General features: G+C 34.1%; 1 long non-coding RNA gene across 1 annotated transcript in view; it reads left to right on the top strand.

The window, feature by feature from the left end:
- LOC122237039 overlaps positions 1–13,213 on the top strand; it is a 112,571-nt gene extending 99,358 nt beyond the window's left edge. The window contains exon 4 of the long non-coding RNA XR_006215235.1: positions 13,047–13,213. This is a non-coding gene — a long non-coding RNA (uncharacterized LOC122237039). The remainder of the gene's footprint in view (positions 1–13,046) is intronic.
- The last annotated feature ends 7,302 nt before the right edge of the window (positions 13,214–20,515 follow it).

The raw sequence follows: 20,515 nt of genomic DNA, 5'->3' as shown, positions 1-20,515 counted from the left end.
GCTATAAGTTTCCCTCTAAGTACTGTGTTCTTTACATCCCACAAATTGTGATAAGTTCTCTTTTTGTTTTTATTCCTTTCAGAATACTTTGGAAATTCTCTTGAGACTTTTCTTTGACTCGTGCTATTTAGAAACCTGTTGTTGGATCTCCAAATATTTGGGCATTTTCTAGCTATCCGTTATTATTGATTTCTCGGTTAATTCTCTTGTGGTCTGAGAACATACTGTTTGATAGCTATTCTTCTAAATTTCTTAAAGTGTGTATTATGTCCCAGAATGTGGTCTTTTTTTGAATGCTTCAAAAGAATATGTTTTCTATTACTGTTGGACAGAGTAGTCTATAGATATAGACTACTTGTGAGCTTCAAAAGAGTATGTTTCCTATTGTTGTAGGATATAGTAGTCTATAGATATAAATTATGTACAGTAGTTTAAAGTGCTGTTCATGTCAAGTATATTCTACTGACTTGTCAGTTACTGAAAGAGGACCATTGAAGTTTCAACTGTACTAGTGGATTTGTCTGTTTCTCCTATGTTTTATCAATTTTTACTTCACCTATTTTGACACTCCTTTTAGGTATATACATGTTTAGAATTAAAATACTTTCTTGGAGAATTGATTCTTTCTTTCATCATTAGGTAATATCAATATCCCTGATGATCTTCCTGATTTGGATTCTGCTATATCTGAAATTATCATAGATAATACAGCTTTTTGATTTATGTATCTTTCTCCATTCTTTACTTTTCAACTTTATGAGTGCTAACATTTAAAGTAGGTTTGTACACAACATATAGTTGGGTCTCTCTTATTTTGTTTTCCTAGTCTGACAATCTCTAACTTTTAATTGATATATTTATATGATTTACATTTAAAATGATTATTGACATAATTAATATCTATCATGTTTCTCTTTTCTATTAATTTATTTCTTTTGTTTTCCTTATTTTATATCTTCTCTGCTGTTAATTGAGTATTTTATTTGATCCCACTATAACTGCTCCCTTAATATATCAATTATACTTATTTCTAAAAATTTTGTTAATGATTTTCTCTTGCAATACACATTTTTAACTAATCTAGTTTATCTTTAAATGACACTTTATCACTTTATAAGTAGTATAAGTATATAGATAATTCTCAATTTCTCCTACACATATCTTCAGTCATCACTATCATTCATTTCACTTGTTCATATGCTGTAATCATCCAGCGCATTGATACTATTACCTCAAACAAACAGTTCTCTTTAGGTTAATTAAAAATAATAACAATTAAAAAAATTTCATTTACTTTTTTTCTCCCACACTCTTCCTTTCTTTATGTAGATCTAAGTTTTTAGTCTATATTATTTTCCTTCCACTTAAAAAGTCTTTTAAGTGTTCTCACAGGGCAGAAAAAATGTAAGTTGGGAGTAAGATTTTTACATGTTGTGAGTTTTTTTTTTACAATAGAAGTGAGTACATTAATTTGTAAGCAGATCATTTTCAGATTCTCTTCTTTTTCTTTAAGAGCTTGTTTCTTTAATTTATCTTGGTGTTTCTCTTTCTTGGCATATGCTTTTCCTGTGTAACCTTGTATATTTATATATCTGGTTTAATTTAAGAAAGAATGACTGGTTGGCTACTTTTTGTATTCAGTTGCATTTTCTCTGCTACTATAATATAAGTTTGTTTCACCAAAAAGTTTTGTCCACAAATTAGAATACTTTACTGGGGCTCCATGGAAAGGCATGGTGGCTCACGAGCTTTCATTGAATGAGAAGGTGGCTTTATACTGACACCCCTTAAGTGCTGATTACACTGATTCCCCAATGAAAAGATAATTATTCTAGAAGTGTCAATACCATGCCAACAGTATTATTTTGTGAAGGTAGTTAATTTTATTTATTTAAAGAAAGCTGTCTGTTATGTGCCTAGGTGATAAATGACACTGTAATGAAGTCCTGTTGACAGACTTTCAGTTAATGAAACTGTTTTCATAACCTCTTCTCACTTCACACTCCTGTATTCAGTCCAAGTCTCTCTGAAGTTTCCCCTTATCCAGCTTTTTCTTTTCTGCTAGTATTCAGTACTTAAAAATATTCTGGTTTGAATAATCTGCTAACAAGCCTCTATTCCTTTTCCAGCTTTTGGGAATGTGCTTATCTTTCCATATGATCTTGTATCTCTACTTTAAGCTTCCCCAAATCTCTCTCTTCTATTTCCGCCCCACCCCATTTGATTTGCTTTTAGAGATTTGCCCACATTTTTATTCTTTTACTCTAATATTTGAAGAGAATCAAGTTGAATAGGTTCAAAAGGACTCCATGCCTTATATCTGAATATTCTTGTATTTTTTGATGGAAATTTAAGTGACATTCTTTGGCCGTTCTATATCATGTAATGCAGTCCTGCTGTGTAGTCACAACAAAAATTACCAGGGCACAAAGCTGGATTTGGAAGAACATAATGGGTTTTGCTAGGGCATTGCCTCCTTGAGATACAGTTTCGTGTCTTCAAAAATATTAGCATTGAATTACATATTCTGTCTCCTATTAAATTATTATTGTTGATGTACATTTATTTGTAGCTGCAAACTGAATAATAAATGATAGATTTGCATGCACACATACATTACCTTTCTTCCTAGATTAAAAGTTCTTGAGGTATTGGATCACATACTCCTCATATTTGCAAACCACAGAAATAAAAGCTTTAATATTGAAAAAAATTCTAATGCAGATAACATTTCCAATGGCAGTGAGCAAAACTGAAGAATTGAAAATAGCCTCTTTAAATCTCCACTCATGTGGTCTATTAATATTAAGTTCTTAACAAAATGTCTTCTAAACAAAGATTAGTGTGTTTAGCATACAAAGAAATAAGTTATTTTAATTCCCAAAGTTCTTATTCTCCTGCTGTCAGGGTTTAAGCAACAATGGTGCCCTTCCTTTCACAACCCCTGCCCTCTTGTACTACCATCTCTCACATTGCCTGTGCTGCCTTTATGCAGACTAATGTACTTGACAGTGGATATGATAATCATGATTCCTCTTGGCTCTCAAATTGACTGCTGCTTCCCACAGTTATGTATACATATAAACAAAATTATAGAAGTGTGATCGGCTTTTAGGCATCTTTTAAGCACATCTGATATGCTCGAGAAAAAGCTTTTATTCCTCCTTCTGCTCTGTCCTAAACACAAGAGCTGGCTTTCTGGTTCATTTCTCCAAGTTCTGTGACACCAGAATTATTTTAGCAACTTCTTTACATTTAAACATTTATTAGAGGAACTGGAACTCACCTTTTTAGATTGATGATCTACTAAGTATAAAGGGACAAGGATAAGTAATATCACAAACTGAAATATAATTATGTCTAGTTCTGAAAGATGAAAAGTTAAATCATTCTCTTATTTACTTACTCAAAAGAGCTTGTCTTAGTTAAATTATTTTAGATGAATGAAGGAAGAATATAAACACAGTTTTGTCTGATTATCCTTCTTGCTTGGCAAAATTATCAGAAACAACTTTCATTTAAAAAGTTTTATGTTCTAGACAGAAGATAGGACTTCTGGGAAAGATGACAGAGTAGGAGGATCTTAAACTCACCTCATCCCATGGCTGCAACTAGATAACACCCACATCAGTTTAAATAACCCAGAAAACAACCCAAAGGCTGGCAGAACAGACTCTCCATAGCTAAATGTAGAGAAGAGGCCACACTGAAAATGATAGGAAGGACAGAAACATGGTTGGGAAACAAGAAAACCTGTAAGATTGTCCATGGGAGGAAGGGCTACTACAAGCATGGAGAATGGAGAGGAGCATACCACACATTGGGTACCCCAGGCATGAGGGACTTGTTCTGGGAAGACAAGTCTCTATGACATTTGGCTTTGAGAACTGGAGGTACTTAAGTTCTCAAAATCTTGTAATCAGTGAGACTTAACAACTAACACTTTAAAAATCAGTGGCTCTACCTTGGGAGAGTAGAGGGTGAGAGGAAACTTAGTCCCCACCCTTGAAGACATAGCACAATAAACTGCCCCACTGAGATATAGCATTAGAGCAGCAGTTTGAAAAATGCCTAGGATATACAAAAGGGAGATTTGTTTCTCCTTGTGTAATCTCAGAGGTGTGCTGGAGGTGTAAGGATCTTTAGGAGACTTCTCCAAGAGCAAAAGTTTGTAGGTACCACATCTCTCCCTTACCCCTAGCCTAGATACAGAGACACTTTTGGGAACCAGCACAGCATGAACACTTTTACCTACCTTGCTGACAGCATGATCCACCACTACACTTTTCTGTGGACTAGCCCCCTCCAACCCGACCTCAACGTAACTACATCCAAAATGGGGCCACAAATGTGACATTGTGCAAACAACCCTGACAGGGGCCAGTACGAATCCAAAGTGACTTCTGCCCTAGGGAGAGGGAAAGATAACCATGCACAGCAGTTTGACTGCAGCTCCAGCTGTGGTCTTGGACAGACATCTGGTTTGACTGCAGGCCCCACCCACAATGAAAGCCATGGGACAACACAGGAAGAACACTTTGCAGTTTGGTGCAACCAAAGCTCTGGAATATTCCAGGTCTGACCCCACTCTAGCCCAAGGTGGTCCAAGACTGACCCATTAATAACACAGGGACTAAACCCTGCCCATACCAAACAAAGAGAGCCATTGCAAATGCCTGGACTGAAGGCTCAACCACAACAGTAGTGTACATGCAACACATAAGCAGAAACCCCTGAAGTACCAGGCTTTGGTGAATAGGGTACGTTGCGTTTCAGGACAGCACATTATTTCTTCTTAGGACTACTACTTTTAAGAGTAGGAGATGTATCTGACTTTTCCAACATGGAAACAAACCCAGAGAATTAGTCAAATGAGGACATGAAAGAATATATCCCAAATAAAAGAACAGGACAAAATCACAGCAGGTGAGTTAGATGAAATGGAGATAAGTAATATGCCTGATAGAGAATTTAAAGTAATGCTCATAAAGATACTCACTGGACTTGAGAAAAAGGGTGGAGGACCTCAGTGAGACCCTCAACAATGAGGTAGGAAAAATAAAAAAGAATCAGTCACAGATGAACTCAATAACTGAAATTAAAAATATACTAGTGGAATAAATAGTAGACTAGAGGAAGGAGAGGAATGAATTAGTAGCATGGAGAATAGAGTAATGGAAAGCAATCAAGCTGAAAGGAGAAAGAAAGAGATTAATAAAGAATGAAAATAGATTAAGGGAACTGAGTGACACCATTAAGCATAATAAAATTTGCATAATAGGGATCTCAGAAGGAGAAGAGAGAGAAAAGGGAGCAGAAAATTTATTTTAAGGAAGAGTAGCTGAAAACCTCCCAATTCTGGGGAACGAAGCAGATATCTAGATTCAGGAGGCACAGAGAGACCCCAACAAGATCAACTCAGGGAGGTCTACACCAAGACACATAGTAATTAAAATGGCAAAAAGTAGTGTTAAAGAGAGATTTTTAAAAGCAGCAAGAGAAAATACTTACATACAAGGGAAATTGCATAAGGCTATCACCTGATTTTTCAGCAGAAACTTTGCAGGCCAGAAGGGAGTGGCATGATATATTCAAAGAGTGAGAGGAAAAACCTGAAGCCAAGAATACTCCATCCAGCAATGCTGTCATTCGGAATAGAAGAGAGAAAATTTCCTAGACAAACAAAAGTTAGAGGAATTCATCACTACCAAACTGTCCTTACAAAAAATGTTAAGGGGGACTCGGTGTGTAAGAAGGAAAGACCATCAGCAAGGGTAAGAAAAGTAGGTAGCACAAAAGCAGTAAAACTAAGTATTCTATAAAACTTAGTCAAGGGATTCACACAAAAAATAAAAGGGTGTAAAGTATAACATCATATACCTAAAATAGTGGGAGGGGAGGAAAAAAATTTAGTGCTTTTAGAATGAATTTTAACTTAAGCAAATATAACATATCAATGAATTAATATCGACTGTTATATGCACAAGATAGTATATATAATCCTAACAGTAACCACAAATAAAAAAATAGTCGTATGCATGCATAAATAGGGAAAAGTAATCCAAGTATATCACTACAGAAAGCCAGCAAACCAATAGAAGACAGCAAGAAAAGAAAGGAACAAAGAAAACTAAAAAAACAAAACAAAACAAATATAAAACAAGTAAGAAAATTGCAATAAGTACATACTCATCAGTATGTAGTTTGAACAGAAATGGACATAGGGTTACAGAATAGATAAGAAGAAGACCCATCTATATGTTGCCTACAAGGGACTCATTTCACACCCAAAGACACATGCAAATTGAAAGTGAAGAGAAGGGGTGTAAAAACATTTATCATGCAAATGGAAGTGAAAGGAAAGCTGAGGTAGCGACACCTATATTGGAAAAAAATAGACTTTAAAACAAAGACCACAGCAAAAGACAAAGACACTACATAATAATAAAGGGAAAAATCCAACAAGAAGATATAACAATTGTAAATATTTATGCACCCATTATGGAAGCACCAGTTGACAAACTTAAAAGAAGTAATAAATGCAATACGATAATAGTAGGGGACTTTAACTCTCCATTTACATCAATGGGTGGATTATCCAAACAGAAAATCAACAAGGAAACAGTGGCTTTGAATGACACATTGGACCAGATGAATCTAACAGATATATTCAGAGCACTCCATCCCAAAAAAAGCAGAATACACATTCTTTTCAAGTGCATATGAAACATTCTCCAGAATAGATCACAAGTTAGGCCACAAAACAAGTCTCAAAAAATTCAAAAAGATTGAAGTCATGATGTGCATCATTTCTGACCACAATATTATGAAACTAGAAATCAAACACAAGAAAAAAATCTGGAAAGAACACAAATACATGGATGTTAAATAGCCTGCTATGAAATAATGAATGAGTAAAGCAAGAAATCAAAGAGGAAATAAAAAATACATGGAGACAAATGAAAATGAAAACGAATGCAGAAAAAGCTGTTTAAGAGAGCAGTTTACAGCCATGCAGGCCTACCTCAAGAAGCAAGAAAATTTTCAAATAAACAACCTAGCCTTATACTTAAAGGAGTTACAAGAAGAAGAAACAACATCCCAAACCAGTAGAAGGAAATATAATAATAAGGCAGAAATAAATGAAATGGAAACAGCAACAACAACAACAAAATAGAATAGCAACAAAATAGGAAACATTGATGAAACCAGGAAATGGTTATTTGAGAAGCTCAACAAAATTGATAAACCATTAATGAGGCTCATCAAAAAAAAAGAGAGGGAGAAAGCAAGAGAGAGAGCAAGAGCAAGAGCGAGAGAGAGAAAGGACTCAAATACACAAAATCAGAAATGAAAGAGTAGAAATAACAAGACACCTCAGAAATACAGAGGATTGTAAGATAATGTTATGAAAATTATATGCCAACCCCTATGTTTACTGCAACATTATTTACAATAGCCAAACTATAGAAACCATCCAAGTGTCCCTCAGTAGATGAATGGGGTAAAGAAGAGGTGGTGTATATATATATATATATACACATATATATATACATATGTATATATATACATATATGTATATATATATGTATATGTGTATATATTTATATATATATATATATATATATATATGTAATGGAATATTACTCAGCCATAAAAAATAATAAAATCCTGTCATTTGCAATAGCATGGATAGATCTGACTAAAGGGTATAATGCTAAGTGAAATAAGTCAGAGGAACACCAATACTGTATTATTTAGCTCATAGGTGGAATTTAAGAAACAAAACAAATGATCAAAGAAAAGAGACAAAAAAACAGATTTAAATATATGGAACAAACTGGTGGTTATTGGAGGGGAGGTGGGTGTGGAAATGGGTGAAATATATAGGTGAAGGGGTTAAGAATATGCTCATCACGATGAGCACTGTGTAATGTATAGAATTGTAGAATCACTATACTGTACCCCTAAAACTAATATAACACTGTATGTTAATTATGCTGCAATTAAAAAAAACTTAAAAAGTTTCTTATTCTATACTTATTCAAAACAGTGATAAATCAGACATAATTTTTAAATTTCTTTTTATAAGAAAATTTCTTTTTAATGCTGGACTCCTAAAAAATAATTACAAACATACACACACACACACACACACACACACACACACTTTCTTTTTTTTTTCTTTTGTTTGCATGGGTGTGTGTCCAGAATTACTAAATCATAGGGTATGTGTGTATTTAATTTCACTAAGCACTGCTTGACCAATCAGTACCTAATATAAACCTCAAACTATATTGATTGAACTCTTTATTCTATTAATAGTTTTATCATGGGTAGCATTGTATACTTTGAGCCTATTTTGTTAAGTATATATGTTCATGATCTTTTTGATTTATTGTTACTTATACCAGTAGGTAATTTGTATCTTTATTCCTTATAATGTTTTTCATCTCACAGTTATATTTCTTCTCTTAAAACTACTACATTTTTCTCCTTGTTGTTGTTAATATTTGTCTTGTATTTTTGTATGGGTGTTTTTATTCATTTATTTAAATATGTCTCTTAGATATCATAATGTCGAATCTTTAAAAAATCTAATTTGTGGGATGCCTGGCTCAGCCGGTTAAGTACCCTACCCTTGATTTCAGCTCAGGCCATTATCTCACGGTTCACGGGCTTGAGCCTTGCATTGGGCTCCATGCTGTTAGCATGGAGCCTGCTTGGGATTCTCTCTCTCCCTCTCTCTCCCCTACCCTGCTCACACACATGCACATACTCTCTTTCAAAATAAATAATAAACTTAAACCAAATTTGAGAAACTGTTATGTTATTCACTTATTATAGTTACTGTTATATTAGATTACATTTCTGCCATCATACCTGGTGTTTATGATTTACTATGTTTACATTCCAGTATGAGACAAGGACATAAGAAAATTGACTCATAGTGATAAGGAGCTAAGGCATTGGTGGAAGACCTAAAAATACAAAACATTTTTGTATGTGTAAAAAGGCTTTTCCTTTTTTAGGTGTTTTTTTTTTTTTTCTTTCCCTTTTTTCTCTTGTGGCTTCCACATCTTAGAACTCACTGCCTATATGATCAGAATGATGGTAAAACATTGGCCACATTTTGGATGAAGATAGTACCAGTGTGGGCCTCTGGTTTTAATGAAAGGGGACTTCCAGATTATATATTTCCCAGTCCAGTTCTCCAGAAGGAAGCCATTCAAAGGTTAAAGCCAAATAACTGCAGTTTTTGGTGGTCTCCCTAAAACATACTATTCTCAGGAATATGGTGTAAAGGCATTTTACTGTTGTTGTATAACAAATTACTGCAAATTATGTAGCTTAAAGCAACTTTCATTTATTATTTCACAGTCCCATAAGTAATGATTCTAGACACAGCTAATCTGCATCTTCTGCTTAGGGTGTCCCAAGGCCACAATCAAAGTTTTCATTTAGTTGCTTTCTCATCTGGAGACTTGACTAAGGGGACCTCATTTTAAGCCTATTCAAGTTGTTGGGCAGAATTCTTTCTTGGCAGTTGTATGACTGGGGGATCCAGCATTTTCTTCTGGCTGGAGAGCACACTCAGATCCTAGAGGCCACCCCCAGTTCTTAGAGGGTTCTATTCATTCCTTATAAGAGGACTTTCTTAAAGCATATTTCAGTGAGCTGGCAAGAAGAGTCTCTTTTCAGTCAGCTTAGACAGGAGCTTATATAGCATAATGTGATCAGACAAGTGGTATCTGAGGACCATATAGCATAACCTAATCATGAAGATGACTTTCCATCACCTTTGCCATATTCAGTTGGTTAGAAGCAAGTTACAGATCCCACCCACACTCAATGGGAGGAATTATACAGGGTGTGAACATAGAATTATCAAAGGGTCTGTCTACCACAACCTGGTGGGGTTGCCTTTATCAATGTTGTATCGTGACCATCTGTTTCTTTCCATCTGACTGTAATATTTGCTGAATATCATCAACTTGCAACCAGTGTATGCATAAAACATTATAATTTATGGGAATGAAATCTCCCAGAGCAAGATAAATCATTTTCGACAAAATTACACCTAGAGTTTCCAAAATAAGTAAAAATTTTTTTAAAAGTTTCAGGTTTAAAATTAGGACAGAATCATGTGGTTACAATCAGCTGTAGGCAGAAACTCCACACTGAATACAGATCTGCACATGTAGTACATTTTTTCCCCAAGCAGGAACCCTGTTTGGCAGGAAATTGAATAATTTTAGTGACCAAGGCAATCTCAATTAGAGGATTTACAGTTTACATGGGGAAGCATTTGAATTGATGAGTGATGTATTGTTCACTAGTCAGATATGGTTGATTTTTTATTCTTTTGCATAGTGAAAGCTAGGAAGCTGGAATGGCACCAAGCCTTCAATATGCTCATATATATGTAAGATCCAAAATATGCTTTCAAACATAATGTATTTGAGAAAGGTTGACATTTAATAAATAAACAGATAAAAGAAGTGGCAAACATAATATGTATACCCTTTACATTGAGATGAAGAAAAAAATTGGAATTATCACAAGGCTAAACATCAGGGAAGAAGTTTGAAGACCTGTTTTTGGAACACTTTACCTCAAAGAATTAGATTTGTCAGGAGGCAAAAGGAAAATCACAGTTAGCAGGGTTTTTTTTTTTTTTTAAAGTCTTCAGAATTGGGTATGTGAACAAAAAGTAAAGTTCACACTTTGAAAAAAGAACATCAGAAACTCCGGAAGATATATAGGATCAACTTAAAAACAAATTTTGATCTTGTGGTCAAGACAAAAATTCTGGAATAGAAAGAGAAAAGAGGATCCAACAAATTCTTTTAACCTACATGTGGTAGAAGAAGAAAGGAACCAAGTTAAGAAAGAGGTAGAAATTTTAAAACACAGATAAACTTTCATAAAGAAGGTGGATATACACCATGCAGAAATGAATTGTAACAAAGTTTCTGCTTCTGTATGAAAGAGTGTGGGCATAGGGGTGTTTATAGTACTTTCATTTTGAGACACTTTTTATCAAGGCTTTGGATATTCATGTTCACAATTGTACACCAGAGCCCACGTTAGACATAGGTTTCCTTACAGCTTTAGGGTGAACGGCAATTGTATCCTCAATTCAGTAATTTATTGTTGTGAATTCCAGTTAGGAAAAATTGGGAACTAAAAGTGTTAAAATTCTTCTGATATATCAGATCTAAAGACTGAAGGAATTAAGAACCGAGACATAATTGCAAAAGTAGTAGCGAATGAAGAAGAAAACTACTCAGATTTCTTCTAAAAAAAATTAAAGAGGATGATTGTTTGAAATAAGCTGTAGATGGCTACTGTGGGGAATGCAAGGCTTTGGACTCTAGGGAGTAGATTGTGGAAAATGTGTCTTCTTGCAAGAGAGATGGGGAGAGACAGGGAATGAGACAAAGAGAAGCTCTGGGCAGAAAGTTCAGCTTAATCTTGAAAGTAAATAAAATGTAAAGATGAACATGTAAAAAAGTAAAATGTAAATGTAAAACAATAGAAGGAGAAATTAAGCAGTTTTCATATTTAGGGTAATATGGAAAATGTTGGGAACTGACCTCATCGTCACAAATGCCTACATTCTGTCAAAGAAGGGCAATCTATATCAATGGTAAATTTCTCCGCTAGTCATGGAAAAGATAGTGTCACATCTTTAGATATTTGATGATAGATGACTCCAGATTGGGCATTTAAGTTAAAAAACAATTGGGTATACAAGAAAAGCTAAACCTATTAAGACCTCTTTCTTCTTTTCCTCCCTCTTTGCTTCCCTTGCTTCTTCCTCCATTTCTTCTTCTCTGTTTCACCTTCTTTTCTTCTTTTTGTTCTTCTTCATTGTAGAACCCATTTTCCCAAATAACATTCAAGTTATATCATTAATGGACACAATGTACGTCTGATGGCAACATGTACTAATTCTAATTCATATATTTCACTCAGGAAAGGATATTTTGCATGTATTGTAAACAATTGAATTTTTTCACTTGTTACTGAATTTTTTGAATATAATATTTTTTTATTAATTTCATTAAATAAATTTCAAGTGATAATTCTTGGAATCCATGATGGGACTTTCATGAGTATTGAGTATGAGTATTATTAATGGTGTAGGAACACTGATTTTGAACCCCTTGAGTAGGAGTAAGTGTGGTTAAATGGTTAATGAAAGTCAGTGGTGGTTTTTCTAATAGTGTTGTAGGAGACTATGAAAAGTAGCATATCATATTTTTAGTATTTACTTGCATATTTTAATATGAGGCATTTTTATAGGGAAAGTAACATCATGGCCTCTGTGGGAAGAGGTTTACTAGAAGTAAAATGAAATAGAAAAATGAAATAAAAAGTGGGCATTAGGCCTAATTGACAATTTAAGCATTGTCATGTTTGAGGGGTTAATGCATGCTCCTGAGTAGGTAGGGGTTTACCTGAAGAAGCTGATGTTTATATCCTTGATGAGCAGATAATGGCCCATAACTGAAGATGGAACTTTATTCTAATACTGTATGGGATTTTTCCTTATTGTTCTACTCAGTTTTGAGTGTTTTAATTGAATTTTCTACTTCTCATTAGGGAATCTTTAAACAAAAACAAAGATTTGAAAAAAAAAAAACTGGGCTGAACCAGCCAATATTTCCCTTAGTCCCTACTAGATCTTATCATTGTATATTCCCACTAATCTCAGAGGTTGATTACCTCCCAGTTAGTTTTTAAATAGAACAAAGACATCCATCATTGTTTTGACCTTTTTTGTAAAAAAAAAAAAACTCTACTCTTTTGCATAATAAACTGTGGCAAAAAAATCTGTGTTCCTGGTCTTTGCCAACAATAATGAATTAAAATATGATCATATAGGGATTTTTTTTCTGTCAACACTTGGAAATAAACCTTGCACACATGGAATTAGGTTGATTACCTATTGTATACCCACTTCTTTTTTGTTTTAAATAGGATTTTTCAATTTTTACACTCTTGATATTTAGGATTGGATATTTCTTTCATTGTAGACGCCTGCCCTGTGCACTGTAGAATGTTTAGCAGCATTCCTGGCTTCTGCTCTAGATGAAAACAGCACTTCTTCCAGTTATGACAACCAAAAATGTCTCCAGAGATTGCAAATATTCCCCAAGGGACAATATCACCCTCCTTCGTATTATGGACCTCTGCCTTAAATGACCATGTAAGTATCAGTTCTAAACTCATAACACATTTGAAATACTAATGGAAGGTAAGAGTTTCATAAAAGAAATAATTATTTGGTTTAGAATTAAAATGATTGGAATCTGTGTATTTAAATTACTTCTCAAATTCCTTTTGAAATAAGGAATAAAGAATACAGAAAAATCCATCTCAGCTCTGGAAAACAAGGAATATCATTGTCCATTAGAATCATTTACAGATATTTTGTTCATTGTTTTTGCTTTTTAACTGAGCTCCCCTCTATACTGAAGGTAGATCAAACAAATTTTTGACTCAGTAGAATTTCACCTACATCATACAGCATAAAGGACCAGGAAATCGAAGATACCATGGGCCAGTTGGTGGCCATAAAAAGACAAATATTGATGTTGTGAGGGGTTTCAAGATACGCAACAATCCAGCCTTTCAATAATTGACTCTTAGTTTATATTTGATGTAAAAAAGCAGGCAAGTAAGTAGAGATTTTATCATATGGCATCTAAATTTGAGCATTGTGCTACGTTGGGAGATAATTTGCATCATCACACACACACACAAAGAAAAAAAAAAGTGCACAATAATGAAATTACCTGAGTGTTAATGTATCTTATACTACTCTCCAATAAACAATCTGACTTCTTTCCTTGTAAAGTAATTTATTGGAATTAATCATATTAATTCTATGTTTTTCCCTTACTCTTTATATGAGATTGGTATCCTTAAATATAGGTGGAAGAATACCATACGGGATTTATATTAGTTCCCGATATCGCAAAAACTTAGATCCTCGTGGAAGGAAATTCAAAAAGAGAAAATCACCAAAGAAAACTAAATCTAATTCAGTCATTCAAACTAATCTGAAGGATTGGAAAAAACATTCCCTTGTGAAATTGACTCACTGTGAGAAAGAAGTCCAAAAGCTATGTAATAAATTTTAAAACTTCTGATTTGAGTTTGCTAATGAAATTTGAATGACATGTTATCTCTGAAATGGGATAATCTGAGATCAGAAAAGATTGTGTTTTTAGTTAAATGCATGGCTTCAGTATCAGAAGGCATAATAAAGAAAACAGCACATTGTGTCCTAAACAGAAATCCCTATCAGTGAATTATAGCATATTATAGGAAAATCTGGGATAGTGTTTCCCATTTATCTCCATTCTCATCTGCCTCCCTTCCAGAGCACGGACAATTTGTGGGTAAGTAAGCATACGTTGATAGACTACAATCCATCTTTTTCTCTTTAGTTACTTAAGTTCTTAGGAAGTGGTACTAAGAGCTTAATTTCAGGATATAAGTTTTCACAAACTGTTTGCATTTTATAGTTTTATACTGAGCACCTACTGCATGTCAGACATTTTACTAGGAGATGATAGAGTAATCGATATAGCATATAGTCTTTGTTCTTGTGGAGCTTACACGTCATTGGGAGCAACAGAAAGTAAAAAAAAAAAAAAACAAATAAATGTAGTCTATTTGTATCAATGTGTAAAGCTGAGTAATTTTCCCTTTGCCCCCGAAAAAATGTCTGTGTGCTAATCCCTGGAACCTGCGACTATGTTACCATAAACCATAAAAGGCAAGTTTCATTTATGATTAAATTATTTTGAGATGATGACATTGTCCTAGATTACGGGGGGGGGGGGGGGGGGGAGGGAAGGGAAGGCATGGATTCTCTCCTAGAGTCTCCAGAAGGAATGCAGGCCTGCTAACACCTTGATTTTGGTCCAGTGATATTTATTTCAGAATTCTGACATCTAAAATTGTAAGATAATTAATATATGTTGTTCTAAGCCACTTGTTATAGTGATTGTTATAGTGATAATAGGAAACCAATGCTCTCAGGTTTAAATGCTGTTAGGAAAAATTAGGCATAGTAAGGAATAGAGAGTGGTAGCTGTTTTAAATCAAATAGACAGGTAAGAAAGAACTTCCTGATAAGGTATTATTTGTACACAGGCATGAATGAAGCGAGGAAATACAACAAGTATAGCTAGAACTGTGTTCCAGACCAAGGAAGCAGAAAGTCTCTGAGGCCAAAGCATGGATGGTTGCATTCTGAAAAACGCAGAAGTGTGGCAGTGTCACTGCAGTGTAGTGACAATCAAGGAATCTAGGAGCTGTAGTGGGAAAAGTGAGAGATCCTGATTGCTCAGATAATCCGTGGGCCATAATACACTCTTGGCTTTATTTTATGTGTGATAAGAAAATACTGGGATGTTTTGAGAAGACCAATGTGGATTATAGAAAGATTGATATTTCAGCTTCTCTGTAAATAATAAACCATTGATTCCAAGAAGCCTGGTGCAGTTGTCTAGACAGGAAGTATAGAAACATGGTTGCTACCCATATAAAAGAACTTTTATTGATGCATTTGAACATACCATAATTTAACAAAGTAGACTTAAGCCTCACATTAATAAAGACAATGTTTAATTTAGTAAATATATTAGAGTGAAAAGCAAAATTCTGTCTTGCATATTTCTGTAGTGTTTGAAATTTATCTCCCACATAGACCAGGAAGTTTATCACTACATTAGTTTTAATAACACTTGATACAAAAACAGAAACAAAAGAGAAAAAATCTAATATAAACACCCATATTGTATACAATAATCCTAGTTATGTCATGAAATATTTCTATTTTTAAGACGGAATTGAAAGATACATACAAATATATAATTGTTTACTGAAATTTTGGAATGTCATATCCTCTGAAAAATACATTATTTTTCTTTTGATAATTTATTTTTAAAAATAATATAGAGGCTCATTCAAGATGAATATATGAGAAAAATATTTTGCCATATCCTACCTATAACTCTATCATCTATCTATCTATCTATCTATCTATCTATCTATCTATCTATCATCACCTTTCATCTATAGAGTGCTCCTCAGGAGAGGGTAACAAATTGGAAATGAAGGTAATTGTGCTGTAGGTAGAAAGGCATAAACCCTTACCCATGGACCACAGAATATGGGGAGTCTGATGTGTATTAGACACAAACCGAGGCACTAACCTGTTTTGCACCAACAAGGGTAATTATGCTAAAGAGTAAAATTTTATCCCGGTTATGTTATAGTTCCTAATACAAACCCAGAACAGAAAATATTCATCATCTAGGTAAAACTCCTCCTGCAGAAGCTATTTTGTTGCTTCTGCAGTCCTTATGTCATCCAGGACTTCGAGATTTATAATAACATCACGACTACAGTGGTATCTCATAGGTGTCTGAAACTTAAAACTTGGTGTCATCAAAGAATATCTTGATTTCCATCACAAACATACTCTTTTTCAGGTCTTCAGCAATTCAGCAAATGTCTCCAGTATGCCCCCAGTTGTTTAATTTAAAAAAGAGAAAAAGTAATTATTTTCTTTTAAATTGAGGTATAATTTGCTTTCTATAACATACATATCAAAATAATGCTTAATGTATTTTGTATATGTATATATTCATGGATTCACCTTCTACATCATGATAGCCCAGTGCACTTTCCCATCAAGAAAACCTCTCACTTCAGAGAAGTCACTATTCAAGCCAATTATGACTTGAAATAGATTTGTTCTGCCTGCTCTCAAATTTTCAGTAAATGGAATCATACCATATGCACTGCTTTTTATCAGGCTTCTTTCCCTTAACATAATGTTTTTGAGTCTTATCCATGGTTTTACCTGTATAATATATATTTCATTCTGCCTTATTACTGTGGACTATTCCATCATGAGAATAAAATAGTTTGCTATTATACTTTTGTTGACTTTTGTTTCCAGTTTGTCCTGTTATGAATTAAGTGTCCATAACACTACTTTTTAAGTTTATTTATTTATTCTGAGAGAAAGAGAGCAGGAGAGGAGCAGAGAGAGAGGGAGAGAATCCCAAGCAAGCTCTGCACTGTTAGCCTCTCATGAACCATGAGATCATGACCTGAGCCAAAATCCTGAGTCGGATGCTTAACCAACTAAACCACCCAGGCACCCCATAAACATTATTTTATAGCTTTGAGAGAGACGTCAGATCTCATTTCTTCTGTCATATAACTAGGATTGAAATGGCTGGGTCATCATACCACATTACATTTAGTATTCATGTCTTTTTAGTCAACTCTTGGATGAAACTATTTTTTAGGCTTTTCTTATTTTTGATGATCTTGAGAATGTGTGGATTATGGGTCAGTATTTTCTAGAATGTTTCTTTATTGATACTTGCTTACTAATTATCTCATTATTAGAATAGTAGACTGTGAGTATATGGTTTGGAAAGGAAGATCACATAGTTAATGTGCCATTCTCATCACATAGTATCAAGCACATGTATTATCAACATGACTAATCACTGTTGATGTTAACCTTGATTGCCTGGTTGAGGTGGTGTTTATCAGGTTTCTCCACTGTAAATAGACTCTCCTTCCTTTTTCCCATATCATTCTCATTGGAAGGAATTCACTGTGCTCAGGCTGTACTTAAGGAAGGAGATTTCTTTATTCTTCTCATTTCCTTATTTACTCAGTCATTGATATCAATATGGACTCATGAATATTTATTTTATATTTTTGTGTACAATGCAACACTAAATATTTTTTTGCTCAAATTGTTCCAGCTTTGGAACAGTTCCTAATGGAGCTCTTTCATTTGTTTCTGGTATCCTATTTAATACACTATCGGGGTGTGTGTGTGTGTGTGTGTGTGTGTGTGTGTTTAGTACTTTACTTTCTGGTATTATAATATGCATAGGCTTGTGTTATGTATTTCCTGCTAAAGTCTCAGACAGTCCTTTCTGCAAGGAGTCTTGGTTCCATTTATTGGTATTAGTGGTATGAGAAACCAATATTTAGGTGTTCTATGTTTTTACTGCTCCTAGGGTGTTCTTAGTACCAGGCCTTATCAACTAATAGAGCAAAGAGATGTATGCATATCCCATGTATATACAATGACCATGACAAACGTTTCTACATGTAATCACCTGTATCTCTATTAACTAAATATGAATTCATACTGATGTCATTAACTCTAATCTGTTACTATATAGACCATTCTAGCTTCCCCCCTTGCTTGTATATGAAGTATGTGGTTTCTTCTTTCCATCATGCATTTACTTTATATTTATATTCCTGTATACATATATAGTGGTCTCAGAATTGATGACTCATACCTCCATGGGGAACAACTTATAAATCAGAGTATAAACCTTATGTACAGGCTATTTTGTTTATATTCTTACAGATTCCACTAACCTTAAAAATTATTTAAGGTTGCCTTAACAAGTGTTGCTTGCCTCAACACTCCTAGTGAGTTTGTTTCATACATTTGTAATAGTTATATTCCTTTGTCACATCTGAATTCTATTCTGGGAGTCCCTAGCTCCTAAATAACTTTCTTTTTAAATTGTATACCTTAAGATCCACTCTTTGTACTGTAAAGTTCTAGGAATTGTAAAGTCCCTTATGAGATAAGCAGTATAGTTTCACTGCCCTAAAAGCTCCCCTGAATTTTAGCTATTCAACACTGTCTCACCTGCAAAGACCCAGAAACCTCTTATCTGTATGCTATCTATATAGCTGCTTTTTCCAAATTGTCACAAAATTGGAATCATAACAATATGTGGCTTTCTCAGACTGTCCGTTTTACTTAGTATGCATTTGAGGTTCATCTGTATTTTTTGGAAGCTTGATAGCTTTTTTTTTTTTTTATCACTGAATAGTATTCCATGGTATAGATGTACCACAGTTTGTTTATCCATTCACCTATTAAAGAACATTTCAGTTGCTCTCAGTGTTTGGTGATAATGAATAAAGATGATATAAACATTCACATGCATGCTTTGGGTGGCCATTATTTTCAAAATCAGATGGAGCATAACTGCTGAATAATATGGTAAGGCTATGTTTAGCTTTGCAAGAAAAACTGCTAAATTCTCTTCCAAAGTGGCTATACCTTTTTCATTTCCACAAAATAAGGGTGAGAATTCCTGTTGTTTCATGTCCTTGTCAGCAATTTGTATTCTCAGGTTTTAGGATTTTAGCCATTTTTATAAGTGTACAATGCTATATATATATTTTTTAACATTTATTTATTTGTGAGAGTCAGGGAGAGACAGAGCGTGAGCGGGGGGGGGGGCAAAAAGAGAGGGAGACACAGAATCAGAAGCAGGCTCCAGGCTCCAGACTGTCAGCACAGTTTCATATTGGTGAATTTTAAGATTTCTTTATATAATTTGCATATAAGTCCTTTTTTCAAATATGTGTTATGCAAATATTGTTCTATGGTCTCAATTTTTTTTTTGGATTCTCTTATTAGTACCTATTGCATGGTATAAAATTTATTTATAATAAAGTAGAATTATCATTTTATTCTTTTATGGATTGTGCTATTTGTCTTGTGTTTAAAAATTCATTGCCAAATCTAGCTTTATATAGATTTTTTTTCCAGAAGTTTTATTGCACACAATGTGGTCTATCTTGGTAACTGTTCCATGTAAACCTGTGAAGAATTTTTTTTTTTGCTGTTTGTGGGTGGAATATTTTATAAAAGTATTAGACAAATTGATTGTTTAAATCATGGTTATATCAATGAGCCATTTCAGTTTGAATACTTTCTTCAAGCTCAAGGATTTTTTCCTTGGCCACATGTAGTCTGCTGATGAGCCTATCAATGGAATTCTTCATTTGTTATAATTTTTGTGTTTTCTAACATTTCGTTTTGATTGTTTCCTAAAATTTCCATCTTTCTGCCTGTATTATCATTCTTTTATCCCATGTTGTCTCTGTTTTCCATTAGAGTTTTTAACATATTGATCACAGTTCTTTTAAATCCATGCTTTATAATGCTAACATCTATATTATATTTGAGTCAGTTTCTGATGCCTGCTGATATCTTCTGACTCTTCTTGTCTTCTTGTCTTACATGTTTTTGTAAGACAGGCTACATTGGGTGATAGGATCTGAAGTAAACAAGTAATTGTTATTTGGATTTATAGTCCTCTGGATGATAGTTGTATTTTGTTTAATGTTTGCTGCATGAATATTTGCTAAAGGCTTCAAATTTATCTAGTGTTCTTCTTTTTGTTTGCAATTTAGATTTTGGCTTCTGTAAGTGCTCCCCTTCAGAGAGGGTCAGCCTCTTTCAACCTTGTAATCTGTAATCCACTACTTCTACTGTACTGGGGCCCTTTTTGGTGGTGGTAAAGTGTGAGGGAGAGGAACCGTTGTATAATCTTATGATTAAAACCTAGTCTTTTTATAGACCTGTGCCTGGGATGCAGCCTTCACAAGTGTTTCTCCATTGGAATAACCTCTT

The sequence above is a fragment of the Panthera tigris genome, chromosome A3 (genome assembly GCF_018350195.1).
Source record: "Panthera tigris isolate Pti1 chromosome A3, P.tigris_Pti1_mat1.1, whole genome shotgun sequence".
In the NCBI taxonomy this organism is placed as follows: Eukaryota; Metazoa; Chordata; class Mammalia; order Carnivora; family Felidae; genus Panthera; species Panthera tigris.
This window is presented reverse-complemented; position numbering and strand designations above follow the sequence as displayed.